Source organism: Prunus avium, chromosome 7 (genome assembly GCF_965620075.1).
Source record: "Prunus avium chromosome 7, drPruAviu1.hap1.1, whole genome shotgun sequence".
In the NCBI taxonomy this organism is placed as follows: Eukaryota; Viridiplantae; Streptophyta; class Magnoliopsida; order Rosales; family Rosaceae; genus Prunus; species Prunus avium.
In genome coordinates this window covers 22,510,577-22,518,562 of record NC_142290.1, presented here as the reverse complement: position 1 = coordinate 22,518,562, position 7,986 = coordinate 22,510,577, and positions in this window count along the sequence as shown.

Genomic DNA, 7,986 nt, shown 5'->3' with positions numbered 1-7,986 from the left:
TCCAAAACTTAAAGGACCTGCTTCAAATGCTCCAAATGTTCTTCCTTGGTTCGACTGTAAATCAAAAAATTATCAAAATACACCACAATGAAAGGACAAAGAACCTAGTTCATAAGGCGCATAAAAGTGCTTGGCGCATTTGATAAGCCAAAAGGCATAACCATCCACTCGTACAAGCCATCCTTGCTTTGAATGTAGTTTTCCACTCATCACCCGGCTTGATGTGAATCTGATGGTAGCCACTTCAAAGGTCTATCTTCGAAAACACCTTAGAACCCTCCAGCACATCGAGCACGCCTTCCAACTGTGGTATTGGAAATCTATATTTGATAGTAATTTTGTTGATCTCCCAATTATCAACACACATACGCCATATTTTGTCTTTCTTGGGCACCAGCAATATTGGGATTACTCAAGGACTCATGCTCGCACGAATAGACCCTTTTTGTAGCAACTCTTCTATCTTCTCTCGTAGAATGTCATTCTCCTTAGGACTCATGCAATAATGGGATAGATTGGGGAGACTTGCTCCAAGCACCAAATTAATCTGATGTTGGATATAGCTCATGGGAGGTAGTTGATTGGTAGGTCGTCAACAATCCACTCCCTGAACCCCTGCAAAATTTTATGCACTTTATTTGTGTTGACGAAAAAATGTGAACCTCCCAACAAAATTTCACCACCACTATTTAAATAATGGGGTTTTATCGATACATGACATCTCTTAATTACAATCTCTTACTTCAAGGGACACCCTTTGATTCCTTCATAAAGAAACAGAACATGTGTATTTGGCTTTGCGGCTGCACAGCAGAATCTTAAGTTGACTACGTATCCCTTTCTGAAATCAAGCCACTCGTAGTTCAAGGAATCTTAGTGAGTGAATGACCCAGTAAAATAATGGTTTAGGAATGAAAATTTGTGGGCGAATTTGGTTAAGAAAGAACCAGAGATTCTATTTATTTAGACGTTTGCATCTAGATTGAATTTCTAGACTGCCTACATATCCTTAACAAAATCAAACCGACGTAGTTCGGAATTTACGTAAAATGTGTTTGATTTACTTTGTGGGAATTTGGTTGATGTAACTAGTGATTCGGATTTTGTTGCAGTTGTGTCTAGTGGGATGCTAGACTGCCTACGTACCCTTGACAGGATCAAACCGACGTTGGCCTTTCATGTGGTTTTGAACCACTTGGGCTTCAATTTGATGATTTGGGAATTAATGGGCATTTTAGAATTTAAACCCATTAATCCATAATTTGCGGACTTGAGACTTTGCACCAATTGTCGCCAACTGGATTTCTTAATGGACAAGTCTATTGGGCTTGAGACCTGTAATGAACGAGTCCATTGTATTTGAGGCTGCCAAATCTTAGAATATTGGCTTGAGATCATCGGGTCTTGACATATTTAAGAAGTGGGCCCACATGAACGAATGATCACTGGGACATGGGATGCACGACCTCTTCTAACTGGGCTTCAATTTCAAATATTTACTTTGACCTCATATCAGGTGTCCACTTGCTTAGACAATTACCAACTTAAGATATTTTTTATTTTCTCATATCCCATTGGTTTCAGACTTGGTGCGGAAAGCACATGGTCCCAAATTTAATTAAGGTACCCCTAAAATGGAAATCCTTCTCTCAGTGGGTTTGGAATAAACCATATCTTCATTGTTAGATTGGAAGACCTTGGAGCGACAAGAAGAACAGCCAGCTCTTTTCTAAATAGGATTAGACTACGCATGTGTCTCTTTTTAAATAGAAACATTTGCACCACAACAAACTAAGGCAAAGAACTTATCTTTATCAAACCGTAGACTTTGCTTGACCTTTGCTGCCAATTAGAGAGAATTCCTTCTATTGTTTTGTCTTTCACGTGGTAGCACCTTCATACACATCATCTTCTTATTTTCTTTTTTCTTTTTTTATTGAACTAATTTCTCTTTTGCATGTGCTGCAACAACAACACAAGACCCTCTTGTAAATTGGGTGCTTCTGGGATTTTGCTTTACAATTGATGTGGAATCAAAAGACACGAATTCCTTTGTTGTAATTTGTTTGTTGTAACTTCCCAAGGTCAATAACCAAAGGTATCACCTTTAGACTTTCAATTAGCTGGACTCTTCCTCAAAGTCCCACTCTGCTTTGCCTTGCTCGTTGTCAGCTACACACAAAGGGGAAAACCTCTTGCTTTCACGTGGTGAGTTCACAACCAAATGTTTTCTCCTTTGCTTTTATTATTATTTTGTTTTCAACAGAACAACACATCCCCATAAACTTGGGTCGGTGCTTTTCTAAGAGCAAAACCTTTTTTTATTTATAATTTTAATAATCTACATATTTAACCAATCATTCGTTGACGTGCAGGTAGTAAGCTTTAATCAAAATTGCCTCCTTGCCGTGGGAAAGCTTGGAATCTCTGCTTGGGTAATTACATGAATTACCTACTTTTGATTTTTTTCGTTTGATTTATGTTTTATGTTTTTTGTCCACTTCATGACGAACATCATTGAACAAATTTTGGCTATTGTGGAGCGACAATAAGAGGAATCCAAAGAACTCTAGGATTTCCTCTCCGTCTTTTTAGGAGCATTGTGCACTAGTTTTGGTTTTGTGATGGTTTGCGCACCATGACAAGCGATCCTCACAGATTGCTTGTGAATTGGATGTTGAATACATCGTGGAAGAATTTGATCGGAGTTGCTTGTTGGAGTAGACTATGCCTTAATATATGATGGTTGAAATCATCATGGAAGACAATCTTCCCTGTTGATTATGGACTGGATGTTTGAAAACATCGCTGGAAATATTTGAGCGGAGCCAAGCCTTGGAGAGATTCCTAACTTTGTTTATGATGATTTCTATCATCATAGCTAGGAATCCTCATGGATTGATCAAGAGTTGGATATAGAATGTATCCTCGGAAATACTTGAGCTGAGCCATGCCTTAGAGAGATCTCTGACTTTGTTTTTTATGATAGAAGTCATCATAGCCAGGGACCCTTGGGTTGATTAAAACTTGGAGCCTTGAGTAAACAAGGAAACTATGCCATAGAACTATGATTTTACCTTGAGATGGCTCTTGCTTTCTCTGGAAAGCTTGCTATATTTCTTTCCTCTTCCTATGGTTGCTCTCTTCTCTCTTCTTTTTTTAATTGTAGGCATGACTACCTTTTATAGGCCCTGAGACTTGAGGAGTTTTGAGATTCGGTGAACTATCACTCCTTAGCCTTAGTGTTTGATACAAACACTCTAAGTATAACAATTGCATCAAAAGAACTTTTATTCCTTTTAACCACATGCTGGATGAATTATTATTGTTGTTATTCACTTTTAACAAGATTTCCACGAACGCAACCACTTTTTTTCCCCTGTACTTTATTTATTTATTTAATAAAAATTATCATTTCAACAGTTTGAGATTTCAACTTTCTCAGGTACGGCAGCTAACAACCCTTGCATCACCACGGGATAAATTGTTTCTGCATTTTTAACGCCTTCTAAACAGTCACGTTCATTGATAACTATGGTGAGGAAACTAGAATTCACAACTGGTTTCTCAAGTTTCCAGAGTCGTTTACAGGAGCCATAGCAATTTTGTGAGAGCCCCAATTGAAAACATACACATTATCACGTCCCTTATGAGTAGCATCTTTATCAAATTGTCAAGGTCTTCCCAAAACAATGACTACATCCATATCAATAATATCACAAAGAACCTCTGACTTATAATGCTTACCAATGGACAACGATATCTTGCAAACTTCCTTCACCCATCTCAAGGAATAAGGTGATTCATGCTTCTCTGTCGGCAACCTTAAATAACCCACGATTTTCTTGGATATGAGATTCTCACAGCTGCCTCCATTGATAATTAAACTGCACACCTTGTTGTTGACGGTTCAAAGAGATCGAAAGATCTTATGCCACTGCCTTTCCTCTTGACTTGGTGCAAGTAACACCCACTACAAGACTAGGTTAATTACTTCTCATAGGCTAAATTAGCTCCATCTTACTCTTCATCAGCACCATGATCCTCATTGTCATCCTCATCCGCTTAAGCCAAGTTAACTTGCCGTTGATTTGGACAATCGTTGGATGTGTGGCCCAGTTTTCCACAACAATAACAATGGTCTCCATAAGGTTTTGCATAAGGATTCGACCTTTGGAAACGACCCTTATCCCCAATGTGGCTACTGCCTTATGCTGCTTGTGCCCTGCCATTTGTTAGTATTATTATTCCCATGAACCTATGCAATTTCTTTACCTTTGTCTTTTGCATGAACAAGTGAATCAGCATATTTCTTCTTGCCAGAACTCGATCTTCTCTCGTTCCCCATAAGGTCCGCCTTGAGGGTCATGCTATTGGCCTCTTGCATGGTCCAGAAAGTTTGTAACCCAATTTGATCTTAAAAGAAAGGTATAAGCCCATTCATGTACCTTGCCACTTGTTGATTATCAATTTCATCAAGGCTATTACGTTCTGCGAGGCGCATCAATTCAGTTATATACTATGCAATTGTGGTAAATGCAGTACAAATATTACTCAAAGTCTGCCGGGAGGAATTTGTCCATCATTAATTGCTTTATCCGTCACCAAGTCCGCACAGGAGCTTTGCCTTGCCTTTGGCGCGTCTTTTGTAATTAATCCCACCACACCACAACACTTCCTTTGAGACAAAAAGTTGTTAGCTTCACCATCTTCGCCTCAAGGACTACAAAAAGTTCAAAGAACCTCTCTATTTCAACAAGCCAATCCAAGAAATCTTCAACTTGTAGGTACCCATTAAAATATGAAATTTCATTCTTCACGCAATAGTCTTCTTGGAGTTGAATATTGGAGTTGAAATATGAAATTTCATTCTTCATCCACATGTCATATCTTCCCCATCTGGATGCACCATTAGAGGCACTTCGAGTCAAGCAAAACCTGCCCTAATACCAACTGACGCATCGAGATATAAGGGAATAGGGAGATCGAACAATAACTCTACAAGTAACACGCTGGAATCCACAAGAGAGATAGAATAAACCTCAAATATATTTATTGAAAATAAGATGATTAATTCTGGATGCTGCTACACATTCCTTTTATACAAGAGAAACCCTGAACTTGCTTGGAAAGCTAACGAGAAACCCTAGACTTGCTAGGGAAGCTAATTAGAAAACAAAGAGAAAAATAGTAAAAGTTTCCCAAAATATACTAGCTTCGGGCAACCCAATGCATTGTAGTTGAAAACCACTAGGACATCAATGGGCTACAGAAGTTCGCATTGAAAACTAAATGGAACGGCATTGTGGATATAGAAGATGACAACAGAAACAGAGAAAGGTTACAAAGCCATTTGAGAAGCATAGCGGAAGAAATCGAGTCATAAGTCAAATTCGTTAAATTTTAGGTGCTTTCTCTCTTTGTTAATCATTCTCTCCGTTTTCGATTCTGTTGGATGTTATTAGAATTTCTTGATTTTGATTTAGGCGCACCATCAATTATGCACACATGTATAATTTTTTGCATGGAAACTAGGGAAGCTAATTAGAAAACAAAAAGGAAAATAGTAAAAGTTTCCCAAAATATACTAGCTTCGGGGAACCCAACGCATTGTAGTTGAAAACCACTAGGACATCAATGGGCTACGGAAATTCGCATTGAAAACTAAATGGAATGGCATTGTGGATATAGAAGATGACAACAGAAATAGAGAAATATTACAAAGCCATTTGAGAAGCGTGGCGGAAGAAATCGAGTCATAAGTCAAATTCGTTAAATTTTAGGTGTTTTCTCTCTTTGTTAATCATTCTCTCCGTTTTCGATTCTGTTGGATGTTATTAGAATTTCTTGATTTTGATTTAGGTGCACCATTAATTATGCACATATGTATAATTACATGGAAACTAGGGAAGCTAATTAGAAAACAAAAAGGGAAATAGTAAAAGTTTCCCAAAATATACTAGCTTCGGGGAACCCAACGCATTGTAGTTGAAAACCACTAGGACATCAATGGGCTACGGAAGTTCGCATTGAAAATTAAATGGAATGGCATTGTGAATATAGAAGATGACAACAGAAACAGAGAAATGTTACAAAGCCATTTGAGAAGCGTGGCGGAAGAAATCGAGTCATAAGTCAAATTCGTTAAATTTTAGGTGCTTTCTATCTTTGTTAATCATTCTCTCCGTTTTCGATTCTATTGGATGCTATTAGAATTTCTTGATTTTGATTTAGGCGCATCATCAATTATGCACATATGTATAATTTTTTGCATGGAAGCTAGGGAAGCTAATAAGAAAAGAAAAAGAAAAATAGTAAAAGTTTCCCAAAATATACTAGCTTCGGGCAACCCAATGCATTGTAGTTGAAAACCACTAGGATATTAATCGGCTACGGAAGTTCGCATTGAAAACTAAATGGAACGGCATTGTGGATATAGAAGATGACAACAGAAATAGAGAAAGGTTACAAAGCCATTTGAGAAGCGTGGTGGAAGAAATCGAGTCATAAGTCAAATTTGTTAAATTTTAGGTGCTTTCTCTCTTTGTTAATCATTCTCTCCGTTTTCGATTTTGTTGGATGTTATTAGAATTTCTTGATTTTGATTTAGGCGCACCATCAATTATGCACATATGTATAATTTTTCGCATGGTTTGGCCCTAGGATGCGGTAAAATTTATACTATTTGGATTAAAATACATACGATTTTAGGTCATGTAGGTCGTACATGATATTTGTTATGTGCCTCTTGATATGAAATTAATATTGGTCAAGTTTTGATCTGCAAGGATTCTTGTAGTTCATAGTATCCTGTCAACCATAATTTATTATGTATTTGACTCATGGATGCTAGTTGTGACATATCATTTTGCTGTTAATTATACTTAATACGTTAACTTTTACAAGTGGAGAGAAAGCATAGTCGCTATGATAGATCACAGAGTGTTGTCACATAAGTAAAAACTTTTCTTGGTTAATGATAAGGTCGCATGGGATTAAAGTCGTAAGAATTTGTGATGAAGAGAAACCGACTTAAGGTGAGAAGGCTCTCTGAGAATATGAAACATTTTTCTTGTGAGTATTGCTATCTATCGATTCGGTGAAAGAGCTGTGTATTATCGTTGACTGTGAAGTAGTTTCATAAATGCTGTAAACAGGGCAACGCACGAACACCAATTTCGCGCCTCCACCTTCATCGATGACTGTGAATGGTCCTTTCACTCACACCGCTTGGGAAACGAAGACAATAATTACTTATCTAAACCCAAAGTTGTCTTCGTCCATTGTAAAGTGGGTCACGACGATTGGGTACATATACAAGACACTTTCTTCTTGGTCCACAAACGACACCGTGAATATTAAATCCTCCAGAGACCCTTTTCAGTCCCTTTTCTTCAACAACCAAGATGGATATTCCACAATTAGCATGGTTTAAGGTGCTGCTCGTGGTTGCAAAGCACTCCTATGAAGATATGTACAGTATGGGGGGAACATGCAAGTTATTTCAAGAAATGCTGAATGATCTTGAGGTTTGGACAACCGTGTCAGTAGATAAGTGCCAGTGGCATGAGGAATGTTATGAGTTTGATGAAGGCAAAAATGCAAAGAACATAACAATCCAGAAATCATTTACAATATGTTTCAGTTGATATGAGTTATGTGGGTGCATATTCTTTTGGATAGATTTAATAAACTCTTGTATTTCTTCTATTTCGATATTTTAACTTGGGAGTAAGGGTTTCCTATTTTGAAATCTTTTCTCTTGAACCTGTTTAAGTTGATATTAATTATGTATTTACATAACTCTTGCATTTCTTCTATTTTAGGATACCCATATTTGCATATCTATTTTATTTTATATTTATGGATTTGAATGACCTCTTGTATTTAGGACGCTTCTCACTTTCAATTACCTTTTGAACTTACAAGTTACAGTTGCCTATAGATTGTTGGACGACCTCAACTTTCAGGGTGATCAATTTGATG